The sequence below is a fragment of the Balaenoptera physalus genome (genome assembly GCF_965194825.1).
Source record: "Balaenoptera physalus genome assembly, contig: HAP1_SCAFFOLD_670, whole genome shotgun sequence".
Lineage (NCBI taxonomy): Eukaryota > Metazoa > Chordata > Mammalia > Artiodactyla > Balaenopteridae > Balaenoptera > Balaenoptera physalus.
In genome coordinates, this window is record NW_028126086.1 from 323,876 (window position 1) to 343,641 (window position 19,766).

At 39.9% G+C, this 19,766-nt stretch overlaps 1 pseudogene across 1 annotated transcript; it reads right to left on the reverse strand.

The window, feature by feature from the left end:
• Window positions 1-3,166: 3,166 nt before the first annotated feature.
• On the reverse strand, window positions 3,167-4,145 carry LOC309653604 (ferritin light chain pseudogene; annotated as a pseudogene). The gene is made up of 2 exons: window positions 4,110-4,145; window positions 3,167-3,702 (listed from the first exon to the last, which is right to left on the reverse strand). The product of its transcript is annotated as a ferritin light chain pseudogene (transcript).
• Between the last annotated feature and the right edge of the window lie 15,621 nt (window positions 4,146-19,766).

Consider the following 19,766-nt stretch of genomic DNA (forward strand, 5'->3'; position numbering starts at 1 on the left):
TCTTTGACTTATCTTTCACATGCCTGATGATTGAAATAATTTTCCACAGAATAGCTTCTGGTTTTATACTTTTCAGTTATTTTTTTCTTCTTCAAATGGACATGCTTTGAGAGCTGTGAAATGCAAGACATGGCTATATTGTAAGGTGGTTTTTGTCCTTATGCTTCTGTGTCTTGTGCTAGTTAAGTCAGTAGAGTAGTCAGTAAGAGTACTGGAAGTTATTCCTGTAATGGGATAGTATTATAGTCAATTACATATGGTGGTGCTGAAAATCATATAATAGCCTCACTTAAAACATCTCCTTAGCCAGATTTCAAAAAAGCCTGTGGCCATTCCAATATGATCCAACATAGCAGAATATGATAGAAGGAAAATTGGCAAAGAAAGAGACGCTGGTCTTACCTGATGGAAGTTAAAATAGCTCACTTTTGACAATTTTGCAAAAACATATAATTACATGAACTAATTTCTAGGGTTCTTCGTAGGATCTAAAAAGGAACCCATAGAGTTGTGGAACAACAATAGAAGCTACTGTGATGAGAAGCCCGTGCACCGCAACAAAGAGTAGCCCCCGCTCGCCGCAGCTGGAGAAAGCCCGCGCGCAGCATTGAAGACCCAACGCAGCCAAAATAAAAATAAATAAATAAAAATAAATTTATTTAAAAAAAAGTAATACTCAGGTTTGAGGCATGAGAAATATGATGAGGAGAAATTAGCTAATGTTTTCAGAACTTATAAAATACCAAACTCAGTCTCTAAGATTTTAGCATTCTATACAATATCGGTTACTTATTAGTGGTTTGGGAAGGCCAATTTAAAATTTTCTGATCTTACTGTATTGAAATTCACAGTCCTAATGTTTTCCACATTGACTATATGAATGATGAAGAAAATTCAATCACGTATTTCATTTCCAACTGGACAGAAAACAAAATTTTAAAAAGTGTTTGGACTACTGACTTTTGATTTCTTCTAAGGCAAATGTATAGGTAATTTTTATTCCCTGATTAGGAGAAAAATGGTGGAAGAGGGCAGGGTTAAGAATTAAGCAGTTAAACTGTTGGTCCCACATCAGACAAATTATCCTTATACCTCCTGTCAATATTGTTAACAGAGACTGTTATTTTATTAATCCTTATGATCCCGTGACTCTTTTTTTCATGTTTCAGGGCACAGCAGGTGAGAGAGTGGATTTGTTAAGCTGGGTGGGTTTATCCTTCTTTTATGCATTCATTCAATTTTATGTTCATTTACTTATTGTACACATATGGCAATAGAAGCTGCTAAAGCAATCATTGCTGTTCTGCGAAACAACAAGGCACAGAAGCAGATGTCTTATTTCCGAGATTTCTCCCCCCAGGATTATTATGATTAAAGATCCTTTCCCCCCACTCCCTGGAGAGGACAAGGGGCTGCTTGCTGGAGGTTTTTTAATGACTTGGGGAAAGGCTCAAATATCCCCCCATTATGGTAATCCACCCCGGGGGCAAACCACACAAGAATATTATGAATTTATTTTATTTTTCTATCCTTGCAAAGGTAATACTCAGCTCATTAGAATATGAAAACTATACTGTCAAATTTCAGAATTACACGGATGAAGAAAATCACCAAAGTGGCATCATATAATGTGTGTTATAGTTGTATTTACTATATTGACTATATTAACTATATTGTGTTAACAATATATTGTATAACTATATATTGAAAAGGCAAAATGCTGGAACTTATTTCAGAGAAAATAATTATGTTGGCAAACCCCAAATTGTACATTGTAGACGGGTCCTAGGAAAAGAAGATTTAATTCATAGTGGACAAGAGGTTAGCTTCTGTTTTCAGCCATGTGCTATTTCAAGAATTAAACATCATGAATAATACAGGATATAAGAGAAATAGTCTAAAGATGGAAAAGCACATTTTGATTAGGAAAGAATTTAAAGCTTAAGTCTTTTTTTTTTTTTTAAGGAAAACTGCCTTATTACTATGAGATAAGAAAATTGTTTCCTTCTTTTCTTCCTTGCTTTCTTCTTCTTCTTTTTTTTAACCTTTTTTATTTTGGATATTTGACCTCTAAGCTGAGATGACTGAAAATGCCTCCTCTGGGCATCAACCTTTTTGAAAGACGTTTTCCCCCTCCCTAAAGGCTATTTGTCTCTTGGAGGCATCGTCTACATTACTCACCAAGAGGCAAGCATTTGTCCTTGCACTAAATGCTGACGTCTCCTGATAAGAGGGAAGCTGCAAAGCAGAAGAATTGAAGGTCAATATATTGATATTGGTCTCAAGTGCATTGATGTACATTTGTGTATTGGAGAAGGGGAGTGAAGCTTGAGAGTGGGCCAGTGGGGAGGGGTAAATATTTTGTGATGCTGTGTACCTAGGGGCTTGTAAAGTTTACAGCTGCATTAGGAGGACAAGCATTACCATTAGCATGAAAAGTAGGGCAGACCTCAGTTGCAAAAGCTTCTAGCCATACACATAGGGCAATACGTAAATTTTACACCTTATTGCATTCACCCGTTCATCCTCCCCTGTTCACTCTAATTGGAAATTTCAATCCATTTCAGAGAAGAAACACAACTGTCAATCATTTTCCCTGGCACGAATCTTCCAGGAGGAAGAAAATGGAATACACCTAGCAACAGAGCTCATGCACTAGCCCACGTGTCTTAGATTTAATATCTGATCGCTAGCTGGATTGAAGCCAAGAGGTGGTTCACAAATTTGCTGCACATTAGAATCACCTGGGGAACTCTGAGACCTCCCCGTGCCCAGGCTCCTCCCTAGACCTACTGAATCAAAATCTCTGGGGCTGGGACCCAGACACCAATGTTTTTCTTAAAAGCTCTTTAGGTAATGCAAATGAGCAACAAAGCTTGAGAACCAGCCCAATAACAGGAACAAACTTATTTCACACAGATAAAGTGGGGCAATTCATATGTTAAAAGAACATGAATATATATATATATATATATATATATATATATTTCTTTTTTTCTCTTTATTCTGTTTCTGTTTCAAATAGGCTTTTTTATTTTCTTCTGCAAAAAGCTTTATTGTTTCCATTTGGTCCAAGGCTTGCAAGAGGGCTCCAGGGTGGTTAAAAAGCGGCCTAGTGGCTGCAGAGAGCGGCTTCAGGCAGAAGCTCTGATGCCAGAGGGGCTCCTCAAAGGCCGCTGTACTTCAGAGACTCCTGTTTGTGCTCGAGGGTGAGCCTTTCAAGGAGATACTCGCCCAGCGCAGCCTGCGGACCAGCCAGCCTGTGGAGGTTGGTCAGGTGGTCGCCCATCTTCTTGATGAGTTTCAGCTGCTCCTCCAGGAAGCGGCTCTCCAGGAAGTCACAGAGGTGGGAGTCTGCGCGGGCAGAACCCAGGGCGCGCAGATCCGATAGTGCCCGGTTCAGGTTCTTCTCCCTAAGAATGGCAGCTTCCACAGCGTCCTGGGTTTTACCCCACTCATCTTGAGAAGGCTTCCACGCATCCTGGAAGAGGGTGCGGCCGCAGCACTGGTTTTGCATTTTCAAGAGATGCTGGGCGCCCTCACACTTCTCCTCAGCCAGTTGGCGAAAAATGTGGCACACACTGTCCAGAGTCCCATTGTTGCTGTCAAAATAGAAGCTCAGAGAGAGGTAAGTGTCCACAGATGCATGTTGAACAGGCGGTGGACGGCGGCCTCCACCTCGATGGAATAATTCTGACGAACCTGGGAACTCGTGGTTGATCAGTGATAAGGAGCTAAGCTCAAAAAACGGTGTTGGCCTGTCCTGGAGGCTGAGGATAGCTGAGTGGCTGATTCTAAAGGTTGCGACTGGAAGAAAGGTTGGAGGGTGGTCGGGGGATGGAGCAAGGAGTGTCCCTGGGTCTGTTCATTCCAAACACTGTTGAAGCAAAAGACAGATCTGCAGGACCACCGAGCGCACTGCCTCAAATGGCTTTGATATAAATGAACAAGAAGTCCAAGCAAGGACAGAATTTACCCTTCCCCCCACCAAAATAGCTGGCGATACTAGAATCTAGATCTGGGAAGGGATTCTTCCATTACTTTCTTAACATTCCAAGCCACTAGAGCAGTGGTTCTCAAAGTATGGTCACCTTGTAACCAAGCAGTACCCTATTGGGCCTTCCTAGGACAGACCCATCCCGCATATCCTCGGCTGTAGTTCCTCTCTGAAATACTCAGATAATAGTATCTCAGGCATATTTCTTGAGTTTTCAGATGCTAAAAACCACCACCCAGTGGAAGAAATTAACTCCTTGATGATCATGAGCACGTCGTAGCCCCCAGACCTTCTGGCATCTAAGGATGGATAATGTTACCTGCCCTGTGGCCTCAACATCAACCAATCAGAGGATTGTGCATGAGCTGATCACATTCCCTGGGACACCCCTCCCTCACCTGGCCTTTAAAAATGCTTTGCTGAAATGCTTTGGAGATTTCAGGGTTTTTTGGAACACGGGCCACCCCTCTCCTTGCTCGATCCTGCAATAAACCTTTCTCTGCTCCAGACTCCCTCACTGTGCTTCAGACACATGAACCTGCATTCGGTAACAACCTGACCAGCTTTACCAGCGTCCCCTGATAATGTGCTAGATATTCAAGTTTTAGGGCCCGGTCCCAGCCCTATGGAATCAGCAACTCTGGTGGGGCTCAGTGATCTCTGCTATAACAGGCCCTCCAGGTGATTTTTATTCACCTTAAAGTTTGAAAATATCTGCATTGTCAGCTGGCCAAAACGTCCACCAGCAGGTGAAGGGGAGTGGCGCCTGGAAAAGATAGGGACTAGCCAATGCAAGTACAGCAGCATTTGCCGTGGTAGTAATGGAGAATGCCTTTTCTCCACTGGTTGGCACAGACTAGTATCTGGGAGCAGTGGCAGGGTTATTTAGGATGCTTTACATTTCAATGTAGAGTGACCGCTGTCCTGGTTTGCCAGGGACTTCCCCTGTGTGAGCACTTAAAATCTCATTCTGGCAAACCCCTTAGCTCTGGGTTTGAAAAACTTAGGGAATAACATGAAATTTAGGGGAAACATGATGTAGGTTTTGGGCAAGTCACAAGTGCTAATTAAAGCTAAGCAAGTATGGACAACATCTAGCCTTCTTTACCCCTTTGTGAGGAAGTAAATCTGATTGGGTGAAAGGACTTATTGTGAAGAGATCTTTGTAGAAACATCCTCTTCTGCTTAGTCCGCTGATTCTCAGTTCTGGCTAGACATTGGCATCGTCTGAGGAGATTTAAAATGACTTTATTGGTCTAGGCTGACCAACCGTCGGTGTGAGGGTTTTTAAAAAGTGCTTCAGATGATTCTAATGTGCAGCCAAATTTAGGTGCCACTGCTTAAGCTTTTGAACCGCTGCTACATATTTTCACCTCATCTTCCTATGAGAACATCCAACTGTAGTTGAGGTTTGTTTTTTTTTCTTTTTCTTTTTTTCACTGTCTTATTATAAGATTTACTGTCTTAAATAAGACTGAATGTACAGAAAATCCTGCTAGTCCATCTGGTGTAGCTGGATACCCAGAATAATATCGTTAAGATATGTACCATTTAAGTATTGTGACTGGCCTTTTTAAAATTAACATATGCATTAAATTAGTATTGATACTATAGATCTCTTTCGAAGTTGTCATGTTGGGAAGCTATACCTCTAATCTGCTGCCATTGCTAAATATCTGGACACCTCTTATTAGGAATTGCTTTTTAAAATCTTTAGGGATTAAAACCAAGATTGCTGTATTATTTGTACTGGGACCACAAAAACCTCACAAAGTTCCCCCGCTGTACCTTCTACCCCCATCTCTAACCCTTGGCAACTTCTAATCTGTTCTCCATCTCCACAGTTTTGTTATTTTAAGAATAATATGTAAGCATAATCATGAATTACTTCATCTTCGGAGACTGGCTTTTAAAATTTTTCCCTCGGCATCATTCCCTTGAAGTTTATTTCAATTTTTGCATATGTTAATAATTTGTTCCTTTTTGTTGCTCGGTAGTATTCTATCATAAGATTTTATCACAATTTGTTTCAACATTCACCCATTGAAAGACATTTGGGTAGTTGCCAGTTTTTAGCTATTATAAATAAAACTGCTGTGAACATTTATGTGTAAGTTTCTGTGGGAACTTCATTAAGTTTTTGTTTCTTTTGGATAAATGCTCAAGAGTACAATTACTGCATTGTAGGGTGAATCTACTTTTAGGATTAAAAGAGACTGTCAAGCTGTTTCTCAGAGTGGCTAAACCATTTTATTTTCCCACCAGTGATGTGATATAATTTTTCTACGTACTCGCCAGCATTTGATGTTGTCACTATACTTTAATTTTAGTTATTCTCTGATATCTCATTATGGTCTTAATTTGCATTTCCCTAATGGCTAAAGATGTTGAACATCTTTTCATGTGCTTCTTTGCCATGTGTATATTCTCTTCCATGAAATGTCTGTTCTTGTCTTCTGCTTATTTTCTAGTTGGATTCTTTTAAGTTGTTTGGAGAGTTCTTTGTATATTATAGATACAAGTCATTTGTCTCATATGGGATTTTCAAATATGTTTTCCCACTGTGTAATTTGAGTTTTCATCCACCTAAAAGGATCTTCTATGAAGCATTTTTAACTCATTTTGATGAGATCCAATTTATTAGTTTTTGCTTTTATTGATCATACTTTCGGTGTCAAGTCTAAGAATTATTCACCTAGTTCTAGATGCCAAAGATTTTCTCCTATTTTTTTTTTTCTAAAAATGTCCTGTTTTTACAATTAAGATTATGATCCACTTTGATTTAATTTTTGTGTAAGGTGTGTAAGGTTTAGGTTAAGGTTCGTTTTTTGTTTGTTTTTGTCGAGGGATGTCCAGCTGTTTCAGTACCATTTTTTGAAAAGTCTCTTCTTCCTTGATAGCTTTTGCACTGCTGTCAAAAACAAGTTAAATGTATTTATGTCAGTCTATCTCTGGGTTCTCTGTTCCATTCCATTGATCTATGTGTCTACCCTCCATCATTACTGCAAAATCTTGAAATTGGGTAGATTAATTCCTCCCATTTTAATCTTCCTTTACAAATTGTTTTAGCTATTCTTCAGCCTCTTCTTACCATATAAATCTTAGAATAAGCTTGTCTATATCCACAAAAACCTTGAGGGCATTTTAAGAGTAATTGTGTTAAGCCTCTTAACTTGGGGAGAATTGACATCTTTATTATGTTGTGTTTTCTAATCCATGAACAAGGTATGTCTCCCTATTTGTTTGGGACTTTTAAAATTTTCTTCATCAGCATTTTGTAATTTTCAGTATAGAGGTCCTATAAATGTCTTATTGGGCTTATATTTAAGTATTTATTTAGGTCAGTTGTAAATGGCATCACATATTTTTATTTAAGCTTCTACACATTTGTTACATATAATTTGATAAAATTATGTTGATCTTGTACTCTAAAACATTTACAAACTAATATTATTTCTCAAGCTTTTTGTGGATTCCTTGGTATTTTCTCCATTTAGATTATCATCTCATCTTCAGATGTAGACAGTTTTACTTTTCCTTATTCAATATAATAGGACATACTACTATTCAACATTCAGTAGGATATATTCCTTCCTATTCAACATAGTAGGAATAGTCCTTTTATCTTTTAAATAAACTTTTTAAAAACTTAACTTTTAAATTTATGTATTTATTTATTTTTGCTTTATTTTCTTACTAGAACCTCCAGTAATACATTTAATAAAAGTGGTGAGAGCAGATATCGGTGCCTTGTTTCTGATCTTACAGAGAAAGCATTCAGTCTTTCACAGTTAAATATAATGTCAGTATAGGTCATTTGTAGATCATCTTTATGAGTTTCAGTATGTTCCTTTTCTATTCCTAGTTTGCTTGGAGTTTTCTTTCTTCTTTTTTTAAAATCATGACTGGGATTGGATTTTGTCAAATGCTTTCTCTGAATTAATGGATAGGATCACATGACTTTTCCCCCTTAATCTATTGGATATGGTGGATTACATTGTTTGATTTTTCAAATATTTAACCAACTTTGCTTAACTGGAATAAATACCACTTGGTCATGGTATATTATTCTTTTTATATATTTCTGGATTTAATTTGCTAATATTTGGCTGACAATTTTTACAGCCAATTTCATAAAAAATATTGGTCTGTAGTTTTCTTCTTTCTATATTATCCCTGTCTGGTTTTGGTATCAAGGTAATACTGGCTTCATAAAATTAATTAGGAACTGTTCCCTCTACTTCTATTTCTTATCAAGTCATGTAAAATTGGTGTTAATTCTTTAAGTCTTGGGTAAAAGTGAAACATCTAAGCCTGAATATTTCTTTTGGGAGTGTTTAAATGAAAAATCAGTGTTTCTAATGGTTACAGGAAAATTGAGATTATCTATTTCATCTTGGCTGAGTTTTGGTAGTTTTGGGTGTAGGAGCATTGGTCCATTTCATCTACATTTTTGAATTTATAGTGTAGACTTGTTCATAATAACTTGTCCCTTATTAACCTGCAGGATATGTCATGGTATCCCTGGTTGCATTTCTGATATCTGTGATTTGTGCCATCTCTCTTTTTATCTTGATCAGTCTTGCTACATCTTTATTGATTAGATTGTTTATTTCAAAGAACCAGCCTTTTGTTTCATTGATTTTTTTCCCCCCTATTTTCCTGTTTTCAGTTTCATGGATTTTTGTTTCATCTTTATTATTTCCTTCTTTCTGCTTGTTTAGTGTTTTTTCCTCTTGCGTTTTTACTATTTTAATATAGAAAATTAGATTATTGCTTTGAAATATTTTCTTTCCCAATTTAGTGCTATAAACTTCCCTTTCAGCATTGCTTTCACTTCATTCCACAAATTTTGATCTGTTATATCTCCATTTTCTTTTATTCTATGCATTTAAAATTTTTTCCTTGACTTTTTACCCATGAGTTATTTGGAATTGTGATGTTTAGTTTTCACGTGATTGAAGATTTTCCTGTTGTCTTTCTGTTATTGATTTCTAGTCTGATTCCATTATGGCTAGAGAACATACTCTCTATGATTTTAATTCTTTTAAATCTGCTAATGTCTTTTTATCACCCAGTATATGGTATATGAGTGAATGTTCCATGGACACTTGAATATGTATTCTGCTTTTATTGAGTGTGTTCTTTAAATGTCAGTTATATCCTGTTGATTGATGATGTTTTCAGTTCTTCCATATCCTTGCTGATTTTTCTCTCTGGTAGTTCTATAAATTGCTGTGTAGAAGTCTCAAATAATAATTGTGGACTTAAAATTTTCTCCTTTTACCTTTTTCAGTGTTTGCTTCATGTGTTTTGAAGTTCTGTTGTTTGGTGCACACACATTTAGTATCACTAGATCATCTAGGTGGATTATTCCTGTTATCTTTATGTAATGACCCTCTTTGCCCCTAATAATTTCCTTTGCTCTGAAATCTACTTTATCTGATATTAATATAGCCATTCCTGCTTTTTCTGATTAATGTTCATATGATATATCTTTTTCATCCTTTTACTTTGAACTACCTATATCATGATATTTAAAGTAAGCTTCTTATAGACAGTATATAGTTGGATCATGCTTGTGATTTTTTTCATCTACTCTTCCAATCTCTGTCTTTGACTTGGTTATTTAGATCATTTACAGTTAATGTAATTATTGCTATGTTAAAGATTAGGTCTACCATTTTATTTTTTGTTTTTTCTTTTACCTTAGTTTCTCAATCCTGTGTTTCTCTTATTTTGCCTTCTTGTGAGTTACTTAAACATTTTTTAATAAGTCCATTTTAATCTAAGTTATTTATAATCATTTCTGTATACTGTTTGTATAGTTTTCTTAGTGGTTGTTTTTGGCATTACACTATAAATATGTAACTTATCATAGCCTACTGGAATCAGTGTTTTATTACTTCAAGTGAAGTTTCAAAATTTTGCTTCCATTTAGGTCTCTTAATATTCCCCAGTTTTAAAGTATGATTTTCTGTAGTATTTCCTTTATATACATTGAGAACCACATCAGATGGTGTCATAATTTTTGCTTTGACCATCATATAGAATTTAAGAAACTCATGAGGCTAATGATAGTCTCTTATATTTACCCCATTTGTTTTCACCCATTCCATTGTTCCCCTTTTCTTTCTGAAGTTCCCAGTCTTCTGTTATTGTTCTTTTATGTTTTCATAACAGTAGGTGATATCTGGGCTTTTCAGTGCCATTGGATATGAGTTTCAGGAAACACTGAGCCTGGCTCACTTAATGCTGCTGAGTTGGAGGGTTTGTATATGTTGGGCCTGTTGGCACAGCAGATGCTAGCAGATTAGACTATTGTTGATGGGACTAGTGCCACAGGAGGATGCATTCCCATTCAGGCTGTGCTGCTGCTACAGTAGATCAAATCCCCCTCTACCCCAAGTGTGGGGCAGTGACCTGCTGCTGTCACTGCTTCTTTATTAGGCTGCTTTTGCCTCGTGTGTAGTGGGATCCCTTGGAAGCTGCTGCTGTCAATCACAAGGTTAAATTCATTTTAGAAATACTTCAATATAAATATATAGCCTGGCTCTTGTAGGACCTCTGTATTTGTTTTTTATTGCTTTCATATGAATTACCACAAATTTAGTGACTCAAAACAACATAAATTTATTACCTTACAAGTCTGACATTGATCTCAATTGAGTAAAGTAAAAGTGTTGGCAGGATCGACAGATGAATGGATAAAGATGTGGCACATACATACAAAGGAATATTACTCAGCCATAAAAAGAAATGAAATTGAGTTATTTGTAGTGAGGTGGATTGACCTAGAGACTGTCATACAGAGTGAAGTAAGTCAGAAAGAGAAAAACAAATACCATATGCTAACACGTATATGTGGAATCTAAAAAAAAAGAAAAAATGGTTATGAAGAACCTAGGGGCAGGACAGGAATAAAGACTCAGCCATAGAGAATGGACTTGAGGACACAGGGAGGGGGAAGGGTAATCTGGGATGAAGTGAGAGAGTGGCATGGACATATATACACTACCAAATGTAAAATAGATAGCTAGTGGGAAGCAGCCACAAAGCACAGGGAGATCAGCTCTGTGCTTTGTGTCCACCTAGAGGGGTGGGATAGGGAAGGGAGGGTGGTAGGGAGACGCAAGAGGGAGGAGGTATGGGGATATATGAATATGTATAGCTGATTCACTTTGTTATGAAGCAGAAACTAACACACCACTGTAAAGCAATTATACTCCAATAAAGATGGTTTAAAAAAAAAAAAGTGTTGGCAGAGCTACATTCTTTCCTGGAGGCTCTTAGGGGTGTTTCTGCTCCCTGGACTTTATCAGCTTCCAGCGGTCACTTGTAGTCCTTGCCTCAGAGTCCCCTTTCTCCACCTACAAAACCCAAAATGTTGCATCTCTCTGATTCTGCTTCTATTAGGACATCTCTCTCTTTCTCTTTCTACAGTTGGGAATGGTTTTCTGCTTTTACGGACTCATGCAATTAGATTTGTTCCATGAGGTAATCCAGGATAATCTTTCTCTCTCAAGGTCTATAACTTCAGTCATATCTGCAAAGTCCTCTTTACCATGTAAGATAACACATTAATAGGTTCTAGCGATTAGGGTGAGGGCATGTTTAGGAGCCATTATGCTGCCTACCACACCCTTAACAAGTGACCTTGAGAAAATTACTGAGATTTTCAAAGCCTTACTTTCCTCAAACATAAAATGGAAAGAAAGATATCTAGTTAATATCATGAAAGTGAAACAGTATATATGAAATCAACTAATTCAAAAAGTAAGATTTCTTCTTTTTCTTTATGATTTACATGATTCTCAGAGTTCAGGTACTTGAAGAGTTACTTTTTTTTAAACAGAACTAAGGAATTTCAGGGTTCAGGTGCTGTAAGATTGTCTGAATTATCTGAGTAACAATTAGCTAAGCACAGGTGTAAAGCATTTGATTTACTCCCTGGTGTTCTTTATCTTCTCATCCCACTAAATCCATATCCCTTGTCTAGCTCCAGCCAGTAGAGTCAGAGCTTGTTTTACTGTTTAACTAAAGTTCAATTTAAATTCTCTCTACACCTCCAGATTCTCAGCCCTGGTTGCATATTACAATCCCCTGGGAAGATTTCAAAAACTACTGATGCCAAATTTCCACCTATCATGAATATTTGAGGAGGGACCTGGAATGAAATGCTCTAGCTTATGGTTTGTGGAGCCAAATCATAGTCTACACTGAGCCAAATCATTTGCGATATCACCTCTAAAAAGGAGTTTATCTGTGGTGACTAATGCTCTTCCTTTGTCAGTATGCTTGATTTGTCCCTCTTTGGGGGAAAAAAAGAGGGGGAAAAAAACCGCAGCAGTTTGGTTCCCTGAATTACAACCTGATGCTGTGGAATTAGTGTTGGCTCAGAGCGCACATCTTCGGATACCCATTCTCTCTCCTGCTCCCTTGTGTGAACTTATATCCTCGGGCAGTTTTTCATCCACCACCCTCCTTTGCTTCTAATCTTAGCAAGTAAAGTCTCCCCTTAATGAAACAGCATTTCATGAGACTTGCTGGGAGCATAGGTCTGTTCCAGGCCTATCATATGTTAGCTAAAGCAGATATAAGTGATGTGTTTTGGGCATTCATCCTTGTGGGTTGGAGAGAGAAGACAGAATTTTATCCTTTTAGGTGTCATCTGACTGGGCAAATGGGCTCTTTCCCTCTGCTGCCTACCATGTAAAAAACTGAGGGTGTTACCTCTAGAAGGTATCTTCTAGGTATCAAAATAATTCAGATAAGTCAAATTTCTCAGTAAAAGATGACAAAACTATGGCTTAGGTGGTTAATTTTACATGTCAATTTGTCTGGGTCACCATGCCCAGTTATTTGGTCAAATATTATTCTGGATATTTCTGTGATGGTGTTTTAGTGATTTTTTAAATTTTGATTTTTATTTATTTATTTATTTATGTTTCTGGCTGCGTTGGGTCTTTGTTGCTGCACGTGGGCTTTCTCTATTTGCAGCAAGCGAGGGCTACTCTTTGTTGCGGTGCGCAGGCTTCTCATTGCGGTGGCTTCTCTTGTTGCGGAGCATGGGCTCTAGGTGCACGGGCTCAGTAGCTGTGGTGCACGGGCTTAGTTGCTCCACGGCATGTGGGATCTTCCCAGACCAGGGCTCGAACCCATGTCCCCTGTATTAGCAGGCAGACTCTCAACAACTGCGCTACCAGGGAAGCCCAGTTACTTTTGAACTGCAATCCCCACACTTGTAAAATGACATTAAAAACCACTCTTTCTGTGGGTTCTTAGAATTAATTAAGCAGGTTATGTGTGTAAAGTATCCTGGCACTTGAATGAGTTGTCAGAACCAAGGGCTGCTGGAGACGATGCTTATGCCCTAGGTAATCTTCCCTTCTACTGGGCGGCAAGTAAACACAAGCACAGTAGTCAGTGCTCTGGAAGAAGTGAGTTCTGGTGCTGCAGAGCACAGAATCTTTTTTTTTAATTTAATTTTTATTTTATATTGGAGTATACTTGATTTACAATATTGTGTTAGTTTTAGGTGTACAGCAAAGTTATTTAGTTATACATATATCCATTCTTTTTCAGATTCTTTTCCCGTGCAGGTTATTGCAGGATATGGAGTAGAGTTCCCTGTGCTATGCATTAGGTCCTTGTTGATTACCTATTTTATATATAGTCGTGTGTATATGTTAATCCCAAACTCCTAATTTATCCCTCCCCCCCTTCCACTTTGCAGAGCACAGAATCTTGGAAGGGAGAGTTCAGGCTTCTTGGAGGAGGTGCCATCCTTTCTAAGGATATGTAGAAGCTCCTGGGGTGGCAGGAGGGAGCAGTGTGTGTCAAAGTTTGAGAAATATAAGAAAATATGGCAAAACTAAGGTGTACGAGTGGAACTCAGGTTTTGGGAAAGAAATGAGAGTTGATACTGGAAACCTACTGGGGCCAAACAGAAAAGGGCCTTCTTTGTCCTGTCAGAAGTTTGGATGTTTATCCTGAAGGCTGTGGGAAACGCTAAACAACAGTGAGATGGACTTCTGGTTTAGAGACTCACTCGGACCTCCATGTGGAAAGCACTTGATTGGGTGCAGGGTGAATTGTAATCTAAGGGTCCCACTTCAGTTGTAAAAGGTTGGACTGGATTTCGGAGATCCGAGAGGGAATGGGTGGGGCCTGGTGACCAGTTAGAAAAGGGAGGGCAGCAAGCGTGGGTGACAGTTTACAGCTGCATCTTTTTGTGAGATACAGAGCACAGTAGGAAGGGATTGGGGCTGGGGAGAGGATCTTACTTCATCTTCAGTGCTTTCGAGGGGCCTGGTAGACAGGTCTGGGCCCAAGGTACAGATCTGGGCTTTTTGGGAGGACAAGTGTTTGAAGGCATTGGAGAGACTTAGGTTACCCACAAGAAGATCCAAAGAATCATAGGTCTGAGAGCTTTTTAAGTGGGTATATTGAGGATGCTTATAAGCGGAAAGAAAGTAGCCAGCAGAGGAAGGGTGTGAAGATCTAGGAGAGGAAATGATTGTTCATTTGTTTTCAAAAAACTGAATACTTATTGTGTGCCTGGCCCTTTTCTAGGATCTGGGGTTCACACCATGTGTTATCTCTTCTGCAAGGACAGTTCAACTCATCCCCTGGTGAAGAGAAGTCAGATTATTCTTTGCATCCAATTCAGGTGTAGGAACTGTTCTGTCCCTCTGAAGGGACTTTACTTAACCAGAGTAATAAGTTAGAAATCAAAAGAAATTAGAGCTGAAAGGACCTTAAAGGCCACTGTACTTAATTTTGCCTAATATTTTACATTGAATGTAAGAAAAGTTTATTGCAGAGCCCGTTCTCTTCAGAGTTCCTTCAGTGAACTTTATGTCTTCAATCCAGTGGGTCTAGCTTGTAGATTTTGGCCTCCTCCTCAGTTTGCTTCTTCATCCATATTACATTTTGCCCGGACTATGGCAGAAGCTCCTGGGTGGTTTCGCGGCCCCTGGACTCAGTTCCTCTAAGTTCATCTGCCTACTCGGGTTGAGTGATCTTCTAACATAAAAAGATACGCTTAAAATAATGCTGCTAATGGCTTGCCCACACAGAGTTAGTGCATACTAGCCGCCCAGCGTGTGCTCTGCACAGAGGCGTGTAGTCTGAACTGTGCTCGGCCAAGCCTCCTGGGGCTCTTTGGCCTTGAGGAAGGGGAGCTTTTTGGGATCACTCCCTTTATCTAATTGGTCCTTCAGCAGCGGGGCACCTTTTTCTAATCAGCGGAGGCACCCTTACTTAGCCAGTGGTAGCCCCAGGCCTCATCACCTGTGGGATACAAGCCATGCTGTCTCCCAGGCTTGCTTCGGCCAACATCTCTATTTTCCTTTCTGTCTGTTCTCACACTTGGACCCCTGGCCTTAAGTCATCCCCACCTGCAGTATTTACAGTGCCCAGCAGGTGTCAGGCTTGAGTGTCTTTGCACAGGTGCTCCCTCTGCAGTTAATGCACCTCCTACTCCACCTCTGCATAGCCTCAGCTTTTTAGATTCTGCTTCAGGGTTATCATGAAGCCGTCACTTAGATATAACTTTTTGCCTCCAAGGAACCTCTGTGCATAAAGGTTATGCTTCTTTATCTCATGTGATTCAAATTTTCATGTCCCTCCTTAATGCAGGCTTTAAGGGCAGGAGTCGTTTCTTATCCTTAGCACAGAGCAGATGCTTTTTTTTTTTTTTTTAAGGTGCTTTTTAATGATGATAAAATGTATGGTTTAAATCACTCATTGTACAATAATTTTGCTTTAGGTTGTGACAGAAATAAAGTTTACAGAAGTTGTGTTCCTGCGATAAGAAATAAAGATGTGACCTTCCAGTTGTGTAAAGCTCTTAAATGCTGTGTAAGTGCGTCGGGTGTGCTAAGGAACCTGCAGCTAAATGGGCTAGTTCTGAGAGAGAGAGACTCAACTATGTTAACAAAGGTAAGCCTTCATTGTATCCTGCCAACATTTGATAGTTGCTTTTGGGGCAAGCTAAACCAATAAAAGTTTGAACTTTTTCTCTCCATTAAAGGGATTGAATAAATCGGCCACTTTATCAGCACCTCATGCCTGTCACATTAATGGCTGAACTAGAAAATCAGAAGGATCAGCACAGGTTTTATTTTCTTAATCCTTACCTCAGGGTGGAGAAAGGTCAATCCCGAACTGAACCCCAAGTTTAGGCCAGGAAGCCCTCGGGTTCCTTATAGTATCTCAGAAATATGGGAAAGTAGAAAGGAACGATAAAGTGTAGGGCAGATTAGCCTCATTTTCCTGTGAAGCTTGAGGAGAGGGAGGGAGGAGGTGGATGACCATGGGCAGTTGGGCAGGTTGTGCACTGTACAACACCATAAATGTAGAACGTTTGCATATATTATTATGACAGCCTTCTGACAGATGGAAATGGTGTCTTGAGGAAGTACCTTTTTCTGTTTCTCTTAGAGAAGTGCTTCTCAATGGGGGTGATTTTGTCCCCTAGGGGACATTTGGCAATATCTGGAGACACTTTTGGTTGTCACAAGTAGCTGATGTGTTACTGGCATCTAGTAGGTAAGGACAGGGATGCTGCTAAACATCCTACAGTGCACATGGCAGTCACACACAACAAAGAAACAAAGTCACACATTACCTAGCTCAAAATGTCACTAGAGCCGGGGCTGAGAAACCCGGGTCTAGAGGATGAAGGTGAACCTCCCTGTCTCTGGTATCTTTTCCCTGCTTGTTCTGGAGAAATGACTGCTGGAGAGGTAGTGAACCATTTCTGACTCTACATCCAATATGCTCCAGCAGCCTGTAGTATATCATGTACTCACAGGGCCAGTGTGCCTGGAGGAACCCAAGGCTACCTGATGGCAGAGCTGTGGATCAGGGTGACAGCCAACATGGGAAAAACCTTCCTGCCTCCAGGCCCTCGGTTCACCAGGCCCAGGTGTCTCTTCCTTCCATCCATGGGCCTCTGAGATGAACCAGCTTTCCTTGTCCCTCCTAAGCTTCCCAGGTTGTGAGTCCTTGCCTCTCAAGAGTGGGGCACAGTATCCTCAGGTTTGCTTTCCACGCTGCCTCCTGAACCAGTTTTGGAAGGTTTGTGGATGATCAGTTGGGGTATAACAGGTAGAAAATTGAGACAAAACAGAGAACTCCGAGACTGGTGACTGGGTTCAAATTCCAGCTTTTCCACATGTCAGATGTATGGCCTTAGGCAATTCACTGAACATCTCTGTGCCTCAGTTTTCTTGTCTGTAAGATGGGGGTGAGAACAATAGTGCCCACTTCATAGGGCTATGGTGAGGATCGAGTTAGTATTTGGCATGTATTTGGCATGTAGCAAACAACATGTAAGCGGTAGGTGTTCCAGGCCTCATTCCACGTTAATTTTTGGTATCTGCATGAGTTTGCTAGGGCTGTCATAACAAAACACCACAGTCTGGGTAGCTTAATCAACAGAAATTTATTTCTCACCGTTCTGGAGGCTGGAAGTCCAAGGTCAAGTTGTCAGCAGGGTTGGTTTCCTCTGAGGCTCCTGAGGGAAGAGCCTGCTCCAGCCTCTCTCCTTGGCTTGCAGAGCGCCACCTTCTCCCTGTGTCCTCACAGGGCTTTCACCCTCTGGGCAGGCCTGGTGTCTCTCTGTGTGTCTAATCTGCATTCCTTATAAGGACACCAGTCAGATTGGACTGGGATCCACCCTAATGGCCTCATTTTAACTTAATTACTCTTTAAAGGCCTGGTCTCCCAATACAGTCACATGCTGAGGTACTGGGGTTTAGGGCTTCATCCTGTGAATTTCGTGGTGGACACAACTCAGCCCATGACACCTGACAAGGACCTGGTAACAACACCAACATGGTTCTAACCATGTTTAACTGTGATACCAGATGCAAAAAAAAGCCAGGACAGACCTTGAGGCCGTTACGCTAAGTGAAATTAGAGAAAGACAAATACTGTATGATCTCACGTATACGAATCGAAGAAAACTGAGCTCATAGAAACAGAGAACAGTTTAGTGGTTGCCAGAGGTGGGAGTAGGGGGGATGGGAAAGGTGGTCAAAAGGTACAAACTTGCAGTTATAAGAGAAACAACTCCTGGGGATGTAATGTACATCGTGATGAGTGTAGTTAAAAATACTGTTTTCTTTTTTTTTTAAACATCTTTATTGGAGTATAATTGCTTTACAAGGGTGTGTTAGTTTCTGCTGTAAAACAAAGTGAATCAGCTATACATATACCTATATCCCCATATCTCCTCCCTCTTGCATCTCCCTCCCACCCTCCCTATCCCACCCCTCTAGGTGGACACAAAGCACCGAACAATACTGTTTTTTAATTTGAAAGTTGCTAAGAGTATAGATCTTAAAAGTTCTCATCACAAGAAAAAAATTGTAACTATGTGAGGCGGTAAATGTTAACTAAACTTATTGTGGAAATTATTTTGCAATTTATACACATATCAAATTACTATGTTGTACACCTGAAATTAATATAAAATTATATGACAATTATATCTCAGTAAAATGGGGGGGAAAAAGGAATCCAATATCTCAGGTACAAAGCCTCCCTCCTCCTTCCCTCTCACATTCCCGGGAAGACCTCAGGCCCGGGCCTTACACCTGCCTTGAGTATATTCCTATTAACTGTGTCAGTAAATGGTAGGTGCCTCCCTTCCACACCTTCCTTTGCTCGTCATTGGAGAATATGCTAGAGCGACACTATAAGAGTGATCACATATCTCCGATTTTTGTGGACAATCATGGTTTCAAAAATTCTGTCCTCTTGTCCACCTAAGAACACTGGTATTTTTCATACTACAGGTTCCAACATGTGGTTCAGAAATCATGGTCACGGTGCCTGCCATGCCAAGATGGCAACTTGGAGGGCTGGGGAGGGCGTGGCGGGTGGCAGGTGGGGAAAGCCGGCAGCCAGAAGGAGGAGAGGACAAAGAAAAAGACCCAGGAAATTCACATCTCTAGAACAAATTCCCAAATAGTAAGAGTTGACTGTAGCAGCAAGTCCTAGCCTCTAGTTTACTGCTAAATCTAGTCCTCAAGGAGCACAGCAGTCAGAACATTTAATACAAAATTTCCTAGCTCTAAGACGGAAATATTAATACCTGCTTGTTGTGTTTGGAAGTTATTTCAAAAAGTAACGCTAATATCAATAAAGCCCTTTATAAAAGAGCTAAAGGAACTCTGTAAGTATTACTTTTGTTTGTTTGTTTTTCCATCACTCTTCATAGCTGCCAAGCAGTACCGGCTGTCTTTGTACTGAATCCCGGAAGTGTCTCTGTATCCTGGAAGTATTGCAATGATCGTCTTCACACCTGCAAAATATTCCTGCACCGTGTACGCAAATGATTATGGCTCCGCTCTCGGGCCTCATCTGGGAGCTACTGCATGTGAGGATCAAATTGATACACATTAGGGCATCCTCAGCGGTCTTTGGCAAAGGCCTATAGATTACCTCGCTATCCAATTTGTTAAGTGGACAGCAGAGCCTGAGTGGAAAGAACAATGCGCTCGTCAGTTGGGAAAAGCTCCTCCAGGTATCAACAGATACAAGCAAGTCAATCTCACTGTGCAGGTTGATTAGAACCGGGTTTGTATTTTGGACAATAAACTCTACTTATGATAGTCTCCCAGTCATTAAGTATCTCTGCTTTAAGAGAAAACTGGGGCTATTAACTTCTCCAGATAGAACCCGAGGGAAAAGTGATCATTTCTTTTATAAGCAGAAGGGAAGGTTCTGCTCAATAAAGATCAATTAAACATCT